We start from the raw sequence: 12,535 nt of genomic DNA, 5'->3' as shown, positions 1-12,535 counted from the left end.
TTGGTTATTTTAGTATTATAAAAGACTTATTCATTGATAATTTTATGTAATATTTGAATTGATTTTGTTTTTAATTCATTGATTTTAGCAACAAATTACCGTATTCAATTATTTTAGTATCGATAAAAATGGAAATAATAACTCGTTGTGACAAATTAATTTTGTTACCGCTAACTAATTATAATGACAATTAATTTCGTCACGTTATGATAAATTACTTCTTGTGATAAATGAAATTTGTCACCGTTAACAACTTATAATGACAATTAATTTCGTCACGTTATGATATATTACTTGTTGTGATAAATTAAATTTTTCACCGTTGACAAATTATAATGACAATTAATTTCGTCACATTATGATAAATTACTTATTATGATAAATTATTTTTATTACAGCTAACTAATTATAATGACAATTAATTTCGTCACGTTATGATAACTTACTTGTTGTGATAAATTAAATTTGTCACCGTTGACAAATTATAATGACAATTAATTTCGTCACGTTATGATAAATTACTAATTTTGATAAATTAAATTTGTCACTGTTGACAAATTATAATGACAATTAATTTAATCACATTATCATAAATTACGTGTTGTGATAAAATAAATTTATCACAACTAACTAATTATAATGACAATTAATTTCGTCACGTTATGTTAAATTACTTCTTGCGATAAATTAAATTTATCACAACTAACTAATTATAATGACAATTAATCTCGTCACATTATGTTAAATTACTTGTTGTGATGAATTAAATTTATCAAAGCTAATTAATTATTATGGCAAATAATTTCGTCACTTTATGATAGATTACTTGTGATAAATATTTTTTTGTCACTTTACAATCTTTTTGTCACTAATAACTCGGCGTATGTAGTGACAAATGTATATTAATTGTGATAAATATGGTTTTGTCACCATATAATCTTTTTGTCACTAATAACTCGGTGTATGTAGTGACAAATTTATATGAATTGTGATAAATATTTCTTTGTCACGTTATTAGTGTTTTGTCACTAGAAGTCGATGTATATTACAGCAAATTTTGACAACATTTGATTACTTGTGATATACATTTTCGTCACAATAAATATGTATCTGACAAAATAATTTTATCACAATAGAAAATTTATGGTACTTTACTTTTGTATATTGTTATTTAAAGTTATTATTTTAATATATTATAAATAAACACATCGCATAATATATGGTTTGAAGTATCGCTTATCGAATTGCTTTTATCGATTATCGTTTGCTATTATTATCGATTATAGTATCGTTTATCGAATTATTATAGTTTTGAAACCAGTGTGTGATCCGACGAAACGTGCTACCTATTGGGCGTCAATAGAACTGTGTGATCAGCGGTGAGTATGTCAGTCTAGCGTGTCTGGCTTGTTATCGTATTATGAAATTGAATCGAATATTGAATATCGAATATCGAATATCGAACATCATTTATCGTATCGTATCAAAGTTGGAATATGTATCGAATTGGATACGAGGTTTAACTCGGTCGAACTATCTCGGGACCCGCATCCAGTGGATTTAATTCGGTTGAACTATCTCGGTACCCTACCAATTGGATCGATCGAATTGTTTATTATCGTTATAAATCGTATGTAAGTTATAGATTGTATTGAGTATCGTGATTAGGGTTTCAATCCGATCTAATAATGGAATATATGTTATTATATTGTGTTATACTTTGATATCGATTATTGACTTACATTTATATGTTTTATCGTATGTGATGTTATGTTTTAGCAATACTATTAGTAATGTGCTTACTCACTCAGTATATCTCCATATACTGACCCCACCATTGCTGATGCATTACAGGTAATTAGTGTTCTGATCGGTCGGGACTTCCATCCTTCATCCGGAAGTCTTCTTTTGCTGTACAGAGTATGTTTCCTTTAGATGCAGCAGTAGTCAGAGTATGATCGACTACGACCTGTGACGGCAAGATCATTTTGGCGTTTATATTTACGCATATGTACAACTGTTGTCTTTGTATATGCTTTTTGTTAGGTCGCTGTATAACTCTTATGATTATCTTATTAAGCTGATACGACGATATCAGCCTTATTTGTAAATAAATGGTTTGTGGTATCGTACAAGTTTAAGATGAAACTTACTTACAGTTAAACACGTGTTTAAATCGTTTTAATTATCGGTCAATTGAAATAGATAAAAGAAAATAAAATAAAAGTTTATATCGGTTTTAGGCTTGCTACGGGTTTTGGAGCAACCACTCCCATTCCCTAGCGCCGTTCTCGGCCCATTAGAATCAGGTCGTGACAAAGTTTGTATCAGAGCAGTTGGTCAAGTTACCTCTGCTATTATTTGATTGGTGTGAAATTGGTCCCGGATACCACTGCTATGTTTAAAGTTTGTTTGACCCTAGGTACTCAGTCATTAGGTAACCTAGGAACTACTGCAGCAAAATAGGAATCGAGTCAAGTTTATATACTTGTCTAATTGTTTTGTAAACTCTTTCGTCTGTCGTGCCTTGTTACTTGTTAAAGTTATACTTGTTCGGCTATCGTGATCGTTATGTGTGATATATGTTAAATGCTTATACGGCGGGGGGGGTGATGAATGCGTTATTTAGTAGCTTATATATGAAATGTTTACGTTTCAGCATGTCTGGGCCCAGTGAAGCTCAGAGACATGCTACATTGGACGAGGGGAACCCAACCCCCGTATATCAGAATGCTTTTCTGATAGCTGATGGCAGGTCACCTGAGATTCACCAGAGTGGGTCTATTCCTCCTAGTAACATAGCAACGACTAGCCGTGGTCCGCAGCGATCTGAGTCGCCTATAATGTGGAGCACTGATGAGTTGTCTGAGGAGGACCCAGAGGAGGATCCAGAAGACGATACTCCAGAAGAAGACCTAGTAGAAGAAGATTTGTTAGATGAATCTGATGTTGAGAAATATAGAGGTGAACGATTCTGGTCTGATGTATAGAGGTACCGTAGTCTTAGAGATGATGCGGACATGAGAAATAATCAGGCAGAGGTTGTCCTGAATCAAGTTAGGAGTCAGATGCGCTCCTTCTCGAGGGGTATGTATTCAATTGGGTTATATTCCTCGGACTTTTTACGTATGATTGAGGAGGTCCCTGAGATTAACTGGGGCAAGGAGGAGACGAACCGTAGATATGTTAGGGGTTTAGGGCCCGAATTTGTAGCGTTGTATGACCATGTTGAGGAGCATTTTGGATCAGTTACTGCGAGGGCTCATAGGATAGAGAATGACAGCCAGAGGGACGACAATCCTATTCGACCCTACTTTTTCAGGCGCGAGTTTTACCCAGTACTTAGAGATCGAGCTGGTGCTACTTGGAATAACCTCGTATTTGTACAAAGGGGCGGGGATAAAACGAGACGAGTTAGGGGACGATGCCCCTGTATAGTTATTAAGGAGCCTAGTGTTCCACATCAGGCGTTTCCAGGTATTATATTTTGCGTATATATAACTGTTTTAAGTATATAATTTATAGGATGAGATAATTTAGGATTGAGATTGAACATAGTTGGGTGAATTGGGAAAATCTAGAGCATTATATTATTCATAATTCATGAAGAAAAGATAAATTGAGGGTGTCACGGAGTACTAAAGATTTTCAAAATTGATTTTTGATTTTGATTTCGATAGAAGGATTTATGAAATGACGGCAAAGAAAAATCGTTTGATTTGTAATTGTTTTATAAGTATGTTCGGACAGGAAAACTCTGTGATAATATAGAAAAACGGATGGAAGTTATGTAGGAACGAGAATTGTACAAATTGATAAGAATCGAAGTACAGAATAGAATCGAATAGGTCATTACACGTAGGTATAAGTAAAGACTATAACATAGAATTATCGACCTTAGTGATTGAAAGAGCACATATCGAGAATCAGGAAACGTACGTAGTGCCTATAGATGTGATGGAATTTTAATCAAGTAATCGAACATCGAGACGGTAACAAGATATGGGTATCGACGCGAAAGTATTCGTCTGACTTTTAGTAGTTGTAAGCAAAAGAAGTAATCACTACGTTTCGAGGAGAGTCAATATTCGTCTAACTGACATAACAGATGTCATTGATAGACACAATTCATGAGAACTTACGTGCGTCAACGCAATGATCGACAGAGTATTAGAGAATACAAATTGGAGTTTGTCATCGATCGGAGGGACTATATCGGAGCAAGACGTGTACGCAAAAAAGGAGCTACACAAAGGAATGTGAAGAGGAGAGATAAATAGGGGAACACTTCTAAGAGAAGTACTAAGTGGTTGAAGTAATTAAGAAAGATGATAGGGGATTGACAATTCATACAAAGAAGTGATTATGTGTAAGATGGATAAGTAAACAATATCGATAAAGAGAAGTTATAAGAAGAAGTCGAAACGATAATAAGTTATTTATCGTTACCAAAAGATTATTAAATGTTGAGTGTATTCGAGTAATCGCAAGACGATTGATGATCTGAATGTATTATTGCAGGAATGGAACAAAAGTTGTCAAAGAGTTCAGCATTGTTAAGCTGTTAAGTAGCATGACAGTTTTAAAGTTTGAGGATAATAATAATGGGCTAAGTAAATCTATAATAGATAAGAGAATATCTATAAACGCCTACGATTTGACATTATAAAGATTATAGAGAAACACGTGAATTATAAAGACATGGTCGGAGGTGAATCCTGGTGATAAAACAACCACCACCTTATGCACATCGAGGAGTTTGAACGGAGTAGTTTGTGACCCTCTACCGATAATCGATATTGAGGATATATAAAAAAGAGGTACATGATGAACGAGATACGATAAAGAGAGATATAAGAATTGGTAGGAAACGGTCAAAATGTATGATAGAAGCAAGAGTAAGAAAAGTAAGAAAGAAGTTCTATAGGAGTATAGTACATATGTTACTAATCCTAATGGATAAAGATCAAAAGAGATGCAGCTACGACATGGATGGAATAAAGATGGATCTTGATGCCGAAGATTAAAAGTTAACTACGGATCGCAGGATAAACGATATCGATGAGACGACAATAGTGTAAGCTAAATTTAATACGAGTATAATTTAAGAATCGTTACTACGGTTAACATTGAAGTCCCAAGAGATGAAACACGATAAAGTGAGAGGTGAGGAATGCAAGAAAAGAAAGAGTGATATCACAAAGGAATTAGTACAAATACATTACAAGATGCCAACTCTGTGGCAATAAGAACTCGAGTATAACAGTGATCACAAGAGTTAGAATGATACGTTTAATATCAAGAATATGGATGTTCGCTATAAGAATTAGCAAGAACATATATAAAAGTAAAAAGATGACCTTAAGAAGATAGCAAGGAATGGAATAGTAAACCCAAAGATCGATGAAAGACAAGTAATTATGATAGAGTAAAGAAAGTGATGATACTTCCAAAGGCAATACTTGCAATAAAAGCTAAAAAGATCGGAAAGTCTCACTTGAAGTGAGTAATTAAATCGATCGGATAAAACAATGACATGAAAGGCATGAATGAAGAAATCAAGTGTAATTCAAGAAGAACAACGCCAATGGGCATTTCTTGGGTGAACAAATGGAGGAATGATTAAACATTTTCATTGGAACTCTCGAGATGAGAATTCAACAGCCAAAGTTTACTGAATTAGATAAAACTGCGGCATCAGAAGTGCATCGAATATGTCAATTAATATGTAGTGGAAAGATATATGACTATTATAACATGAAGAACTGATAAGGATGAATAACAAGAGCTTATTGTAAACTACTGTTAGTGGATGGTGATAATAAGGAGGAAGATTGATTGTTACGGTCAACAGAATGTGATACAAGAAAACGAATGATAATAGAATCGAGTTCCCATCACTTTAATGAATTGAACCAAACGATGATGGTTCTGTAAAGGCAGGATCTTCTTCATGGACCACCGATGAATAGAAGTAATCAAACAACGAAAGTAATCGTCTACGGTAACAACAAGGTAACGCGTAATTGGTTATTAAATGTTAAACTTTTGGTTTAATTACAAGAGTATAAGTTCATATGGTTAAGCGTTAAATGAAAGAAAGTAAAAGAAATTTATACATCCGATGAGACGAAAAAATCTAGGACAGAAAGATCGCAATTACCAGCAAATACAGTAGATATCGTAAATTTCAAGAAAGGTTTGAAGTGACAATTAATGTTATAACATCATCGTGCAAGAATTGGAATAACGATTCCATGAATAGAATAAGACCTTAATGGAAAGGAGTAAGATTACCAGTGGATGAAAGTAAATAAGTTTATAAGAAAATTTGAGGACGAATTTTTATAAGAGGGGAAGAATGTAATATCCTGTACGTCTAAGTCGCTCAATTGGACCACATGTCCTAATTCAAACAGAAGAAGCTTGAGAATAAAGAATTTGTCGGTATATTGAAGGAAATTATATTTCGACCAAAGGAATCTAAAATAAGTTAATTATAAAGTCGGACTTTGAGATTTATTGAAAATAGAGTTGTATCGGGACTAAAGGAAAGTATAATTGAAGTATTTTTAATAACAAGTAAAAGTCATGAATATTAATAGGAAATTATAATTATAATAGATATCGGTTATTAAAAGAGAGTATCAGAAAGGAATGATTATATTATATATTCGGATATAAATGATATGTACGGAAAATGATTAAAGTGATTGATTGATTAACCGACCGATCAATTTGAACAAAAGAAAAATTCAATGGACGGATTGTATCAACTAAAGAAAGCAAGGATCGAGGTACATAATCCAAGCTATATATATATTAAGAGATATGAAAAGAGAAAGAAAGAAGAATCCATAAACTCATCATTTTTCATCGATCCAAGCTTCGTACATTAAGGGTTTGACCGTTTCTTCATCGTTTCCGGCGATTCTTGCGCCGATCTCTCCGGAATTGAATCCTCTATTGTTCTAAGGCATCGTATCAAGGTAATCTCTCAGTTCTTGGTGCTGTAATTCAGTTTATATGGGTTGTTTTACATAAAAAGGTTAAGCTTGGATCGTACGTCAAGAAATCGAGTTGTTTTTTATGTGTTTAAGGAGTAAAATGATAAGTTAAGTGTTTACATGAGTTGGGTATGTGTTAGTTTGAGATTAGGAAGTTTTGGAGCTTCGGAAAGGGTCCGAAAGTGTCAAAAACGTCGCACCCGAAGGGGCACATCGTGCTGAATTTCTGCACGTCGCGCTGGTGCACCACGTGCTCCATCAAAGGGCACGACGTGCACCCGCACGTCGTGCACAAGTGAAGAGCCAACGTGCCCTTCATGTTATTATATTGTGTTATACTTTGATATCAATTATTGACTTACGTTTATATGTTTTATCGTATTCGATGTTATGTTTTAGCAATACTATTAGTAATGTGCTTACTCACTCAGTATATCCCCATATACAGACCCCTCCATTGTTGATGCATTTCAGGTGTTTAGTGTTCTGATCGGTCGGGACTTCCATCCTTCATCTGGAAGTCTTCTTTTGTACATTGTACGTTTCCTTTAGATGCTGTAGTAGTCAGAGTATGATCGACTACGACCTGTGATGATAGGATCGTTTTGGCGTTTATATTTGTGCAGACGTAGAACTGCTGTCTTTGTATATGCTTTTTGTCAAGTCGTTGTATAACTCTTATGATTATCTTTTTGCGCTGATACGACGATATTGGCTTTATATGTAAATAAATGATTTATGGTAACGTACAAGTTTAAGATGAAACTTACTTACAGTTAAACACGTGTTTAAATCGTTTTAATTATCGGTCAATTGAAATAGATAAAAGAAAATAAAATAAAAGTTTATATTGGTTTTAGGCTTGCTACGGGTTTCAGAGCAACCACTCTCATTCCCTAGCGCTGGTCTCGGCCCATTAGAATCGGGTCGTGACAAAGTTGGTCAAGTTACCTCTGCTATTATTCTATTGGTGTGAAGTTGGTCTCGGATACCACTGATATGATTAAAGTTTGTATGACCCTAGGTACTCAGTCATTAGGTAACCTAGGAACTATTGCAGCAAAATAGGAATCGAGTCTAGTTTTGATACTTGTCTAACTTATAAACTCTTTCGTCTATCCTGCCTTGTTACTTGTTAAAGTTATAAATGTTCGGCTATCGTGATCGTTATGTGTGGTATATGCTAAATGCATATACAGCGGGGGGTGACGAATGCGTTATTTAGAAGCTTATATCTGGAATGTTTACGTTTCAGCATGTCAGGGCCCAGTGAAGCTCAGAGACATGCTACATTGGACGAGGGGAACCCAACCCCTATATATCAGAATGGTTTTCTGACAGCTGATGACAGGTCACCTGAGATCCACCAGAGTGGGTATATTCCTCCTAGTAACATAGCAACGTCTAGCCGTGGTTCGTAGCAATCTGAGTCGCCTATACTGTGGAGCACTAATGAGTTATCTGAGGAGGACCTAGAGGAGGATCTAGAAGAAGATTCTCCAGAAGAAGATTTGTCAGATGAATCTGATGTTGAGGAATATAGAGGTGAACGATTCTGATCTGATGTACAGAGGTACCATAGTCTGAGAGAGGATGCAGACGTGAGAAATAATCAGGCAGAGGTTGTCCTGAATCAAGTTAGGAGGCAGATGCGTTCCTTCTCGACGGGTATGTATTCAGTTGGGTTATACTCCTCGGACTTTTTACGTATGATTGAGGAGGTTCCTGAGCTTACTCGGGGCAACGAGGAGACGAACCGTAGATATGTTAGGGGTTTAGGGCCCGAATTTGTAGAGTTTTATGACCATGTTGAGGAGCATTTTGGATCACTTTCAGCGAGGGCGCGAGTGACCGCGAGAGGGTCAACAATCCTATTCGACCCTACTTTTTCATGCGCGAGTTTTACCCAGTACTTAGAGATCGAGCTCGTGCTACTTGGAACAACCACGGTATAGTTATTAGGGAGCCTAGCTTTTCACATCAGGCGTTTCCAGGTATTATATTTTGCGTATATATAACTGTTTAATTGTTTAAGTATATACTTTATAGGATGAGATAGTTTAGGATTGAGATCGAACATAGTTGTGTGAATTGGGAAAATCTAGAGCATTATATTATTCATAATTCATGAAGAAAAGATAAATTGAGGGTGTCAGAGTTCTAGTCCAGAATAACTTACACTTTATGATCGAAGGAGATTTTTATGATTTTAAATTGAAAGGTGCAATTGTGCTCAGACATAGCATATGGCATGTTATTCACATCACGATAGGATTGCATACGTATATCTATATATGTATTTTCTATATAAAAATATATTTTCAAAACATAGATCATGCATCATACGTGTGCGGAATATGAGATAGATGTGAATTGTGATAGCAACTCCTTGATGATGAGAGGCGTCATCATCCTGAGGCACAATTGTACTAAAGATTTTCAAAAGTTATTTTTGATTTTGATTTCGATAGAAGGATTTTTGAAATGCCGGCAAAAGAAAAATTGTTTGATTTGTATTATTTTTGTAAGTATGTTTGGACAGGAAAACTCTGTGACAATATCGAATAACGGATGGAAGTTATACAGGAACGAGAATTGTGCAAATTTATAAGAATCGAAGTAAAGAATAGAATTGAATAGGTCATTACACGTAGGTGTAAGTAAAGACTATAACATAGAATTATCGACCTTAGTGATTGAAAGAGAACATATCGAGAGTCAGGAAACGTAAGTAGTGCCTATAGATGTGATGGAATTTTAATCAAGTAATTAAACATCGAGACAGTAACAAGATATCGGTATCGACGCGAAAGTATTTGTCTGACTTTTAATAGTTGTAAGCAAAAACAGTCATCACTACGTTTTGAGGAGAGTCAAGATCCGTCTCACTGTCAGAACATTAGAATCGGGTCGTGGCACCATCTTGGTACTGCTCTCTCCCAAGCACGTTCGACTTCGGAGTTCTGATGGGATTCGGTGCTGTAGTGCTGGTATGATCGCACCCGTCATAACTTGCACGATCATCGTATATATCTGCTGCCTTGCAAATCATTCAATCAAAATAAAAGATATCTTTAAAAGTACGTTTTGGTCCCTGAACTTTTTCCATATTTTCCGTTTAGTCCCTGAACTGCAATTCGTCGTTACTCGTTTATCTCTCGGTGATAATAATAATAAAAAAAGCAGGCGCGGACCGCTAAAAATGCAAAAACAAGGGCAACACGAGGGTTTCCCAGGAGGTCACCCATCCTAGTACTGCTTTCGCCCAAACACGTTTGACTCTGAAGTTCTGATGGGATCCGGTGCAATAGTGCTGGTTTGATCACACCCATCATAACTGGCACGATCATCGTATATTTCTGATGCCTTGCAACTCATTCAACCAAAATAAAATCTATGTTTAAAAGTAGGTTTTAGTCCATGAATTTTTTCCATATTTGGCGTTTAGTACCTGAACTGCAATTCGTCGTTACTCGTTTATCTCTCGGCGATAATATTAATAAAAAATGCAGGCGCGGACCGCTAAAAATACAAAAAAAAAGGGCAACACGAGGACTTCCCAGGAGGTCACCCATTCAATTACTGCTCTCGCCCAAGCACGTTTGTCTTCGGAGTTCTGATGGGATCAAGTGCAGTAGGGCTGGTATCATCACGCCCATCATACCTTGCACGATCATCGTATATATCTGATGCCTTGCAACTCATTCAACCAAAATAAAAGCTATCTATAAAAGTACATTTTGGTCCATGAACTTCTTCCATATTTCCTGTTTAGTCCCTGAACTGCAATTCCTCGTTACTCCTATATCTCTCGGCGATAATAATAATAATAAAAAATGCAGACGCGGACCGCTAAAAATGCAAAAAAAGGGGCGCAAGACGAGGACTTCCCAGGAGGTCACCCATCCTTGTACTTCTCTCTCCCAAGCACAATGACTTCGGAGTTATGATGGGATCCGGTGCAGTAGTGCTGGTATGATCGCACCCGTCATACCTTGCACGATCATCGTATATATCTGCTGCCTTGCAACTCATTCAACAAAAATAAAAGCTATCTTTAAAAGTATGTTTTGGTCCCTGAATGTTTTCCATATTTCCCATTTAGTCCCTGAACTGCAATTCGTCGTTACTCGTTTATCTCTCGGCGATAATAATAATAAAAACTGCAGGCGCGGACCACTAAAAATGCAAAAAAGGGGTGCAACACAAGGACTTCCCCCATGAGGTCACCCATCCTAGTACTGCTCTCGCCCAAGCACGTTTGACTTCGAAGTTCTGATGGGATTCGGTGCAGTACTGCTGGTATGATCGCACCCGTCATACCTTTCACGATCATCGTATATATCTGCTATCTTGCAACTCATTCAATAAAAATAAAAGCTATCTTTAAAAGTACGTTTTGGTCCCTGAACGTTTTCCATATTTCCAGTTTAGTCCCTGAACTGCAATTCCTCGTTACTCGTTCATGTCTCGGAGATAATAATAAAAAAACTGCAGGCACGGACCGCTAAAAATGCCAAAAAAGGGCGTAACACGAGGACTTCCCCCAGGAGGTCACCTATCCTAGTACTACTCTTTCCCAAGCACGTTTGACTTCGGAGTTTTGATGGGATCCGGTGCAGTAGTGCTGGTATGATCGCAACCGTCATACCTTGCACGATCATCGTATATATCTTCTGCCGAGCAACTCACTCAACCAAAATTAAAGCTATCTTTAAAAATACGTTTAGGTCCCTTAAGTTTTTCCATATTTCTCGTTTAGTCCCTGAACTGCAAATCGTCGTTACTCGTTTATCTCTCGGCGATAATAATAATAAAAAATGCAGGCGCAGACCGCTAAAAATGAAAAAAAGAGGGTTGCAACACGAGGACTTCCCAGGAGGTCACCCATCCTAGTACCGCTCTCGCCAAAGCACGTTTAACTGTGGAGTTCTTATGGGATTTGGTGTAGTAGTGCTGGTATGATTGCACCCGTCATGCCTTGCACGATCATCTTATATATATGCTGGCTTGTAACTCATTCAACCAAAATAAAAGCTATTTTTACAAGTACATTTTGGTCCCTGAACGTTTTCCATATTTCATGTTTAGTCCCTAAACTGCAATTCCTTGTTACTCGTAAATCTCATGAAGATAATAATAATAAAAAATGCAGGCGCAGAACGCTAAAAATGCAAAACAAAGGGGGCGCAACACAAGGACTTCTTCCAGGAAGTCACACATCCTAGTACTGCTCTCGCCTAAGCACGTTTGACTTCGAGAGTTCTGATGGAATTCGGTGCAGTAGTGCTGTTATGATCGCACCCGTCATACCTTGCCCGATCATCGTATATATCTGCCTTCTTGCAACTCATTCAACCAAAATAAAATCTATCTTTAAAAGTACATTTTTTTCCATGAACTTTTTCCATATTTCCCGTTTAGTCCCTGAACTGCAATTCGCCGTTAGTCGTTTATCTCTCGGCGATAATAATAATGAAAAATGCAGGCGCAGACCGCTAAACTGCAAAAAAAGGTTGCAACACGAG

General features: G+C 36.5%; 1 non-coding gene and 6 pseudogenes across 1 annotated transcript; all 7 read right to left on the bottom strand.

Annotated features, from left to right (window-relative positions):
* Positions 1–10,218: 10,218 nt before the first annotated feature.
* LOC126685135 (5S ribosomal RNA) lies at positions 10,219–10,337 on the bottom strand (annotated as a pseudogene).
* A 208-nt stretch (positions 10,338–10,545) lies between these two features.
* Positions 10,546–10,664, bottom strand: LOC126685152 (5S ribosomal RNA; annotated as a pseudogene).
* A 212-nt stretch (positions 10,665–10,876) lies between these two features.
* On the bottom strand, positions 10,877–10,994 carry LOC126685153 (5S ribosomal RNA; annotated as a pseudogene).
* Positions 10,995–11,202: 208 nt separating this feature from the next.
* LOC126685107 (5S ribosomal RNA) lies at positions 11,203–11,323 on the bottom strand. The gene has a single exon (XR_007643259.1). It is a non-coding gene; the product is annotated as a 5S ribosomal RNA (ribosomal RNA).
* A 207-nt stretch (positions 11,324–11,530) lies between these two features.
* On the bottom strand, positions 11,531–11,651 carry LOC126685154 (5S ribosomal RNA; annotated as a pseudogene).
* Positions 11,652–11,861: 210 nt separating this feature from the next.
* On the bottom strand, positions 11,862–11,980 carry LOC126685125 (5S ribosomal RNA; annotated as a pseudogene).
* Positions 11,981–12,191: 211 nt separating this feature from the next.
* Positions 12,192–12,313, bottom strand: LOC126685164 (5S ribosomal RNA; annotated as a pseudogene).
* Positions 12,314–12,535: the final 222 nt, after the last annotated feature.

The sequence above is a fragment of the Mercurialis annua genome, linkage group LG5 (genome assembly GCF_937616625.2).
Source record: "Mercurialis annua linkage group LG5, ddMerAnnu1.2, whole genome shotgun sequence".
Taxonomy (NCBI): domain Eukaryota; kingdom Viridiplantae; phylum Streptophyta; class Magnoliopsida; order Malpighiales; family Euphorbiaceae; genus Mercurialis; species Mercurialis annua.
The sequence above is the reverse complement of the archived record's forward strand: the minus strand, read 5'-3'. Positions and strand labels throughout refer to the sequence as shown.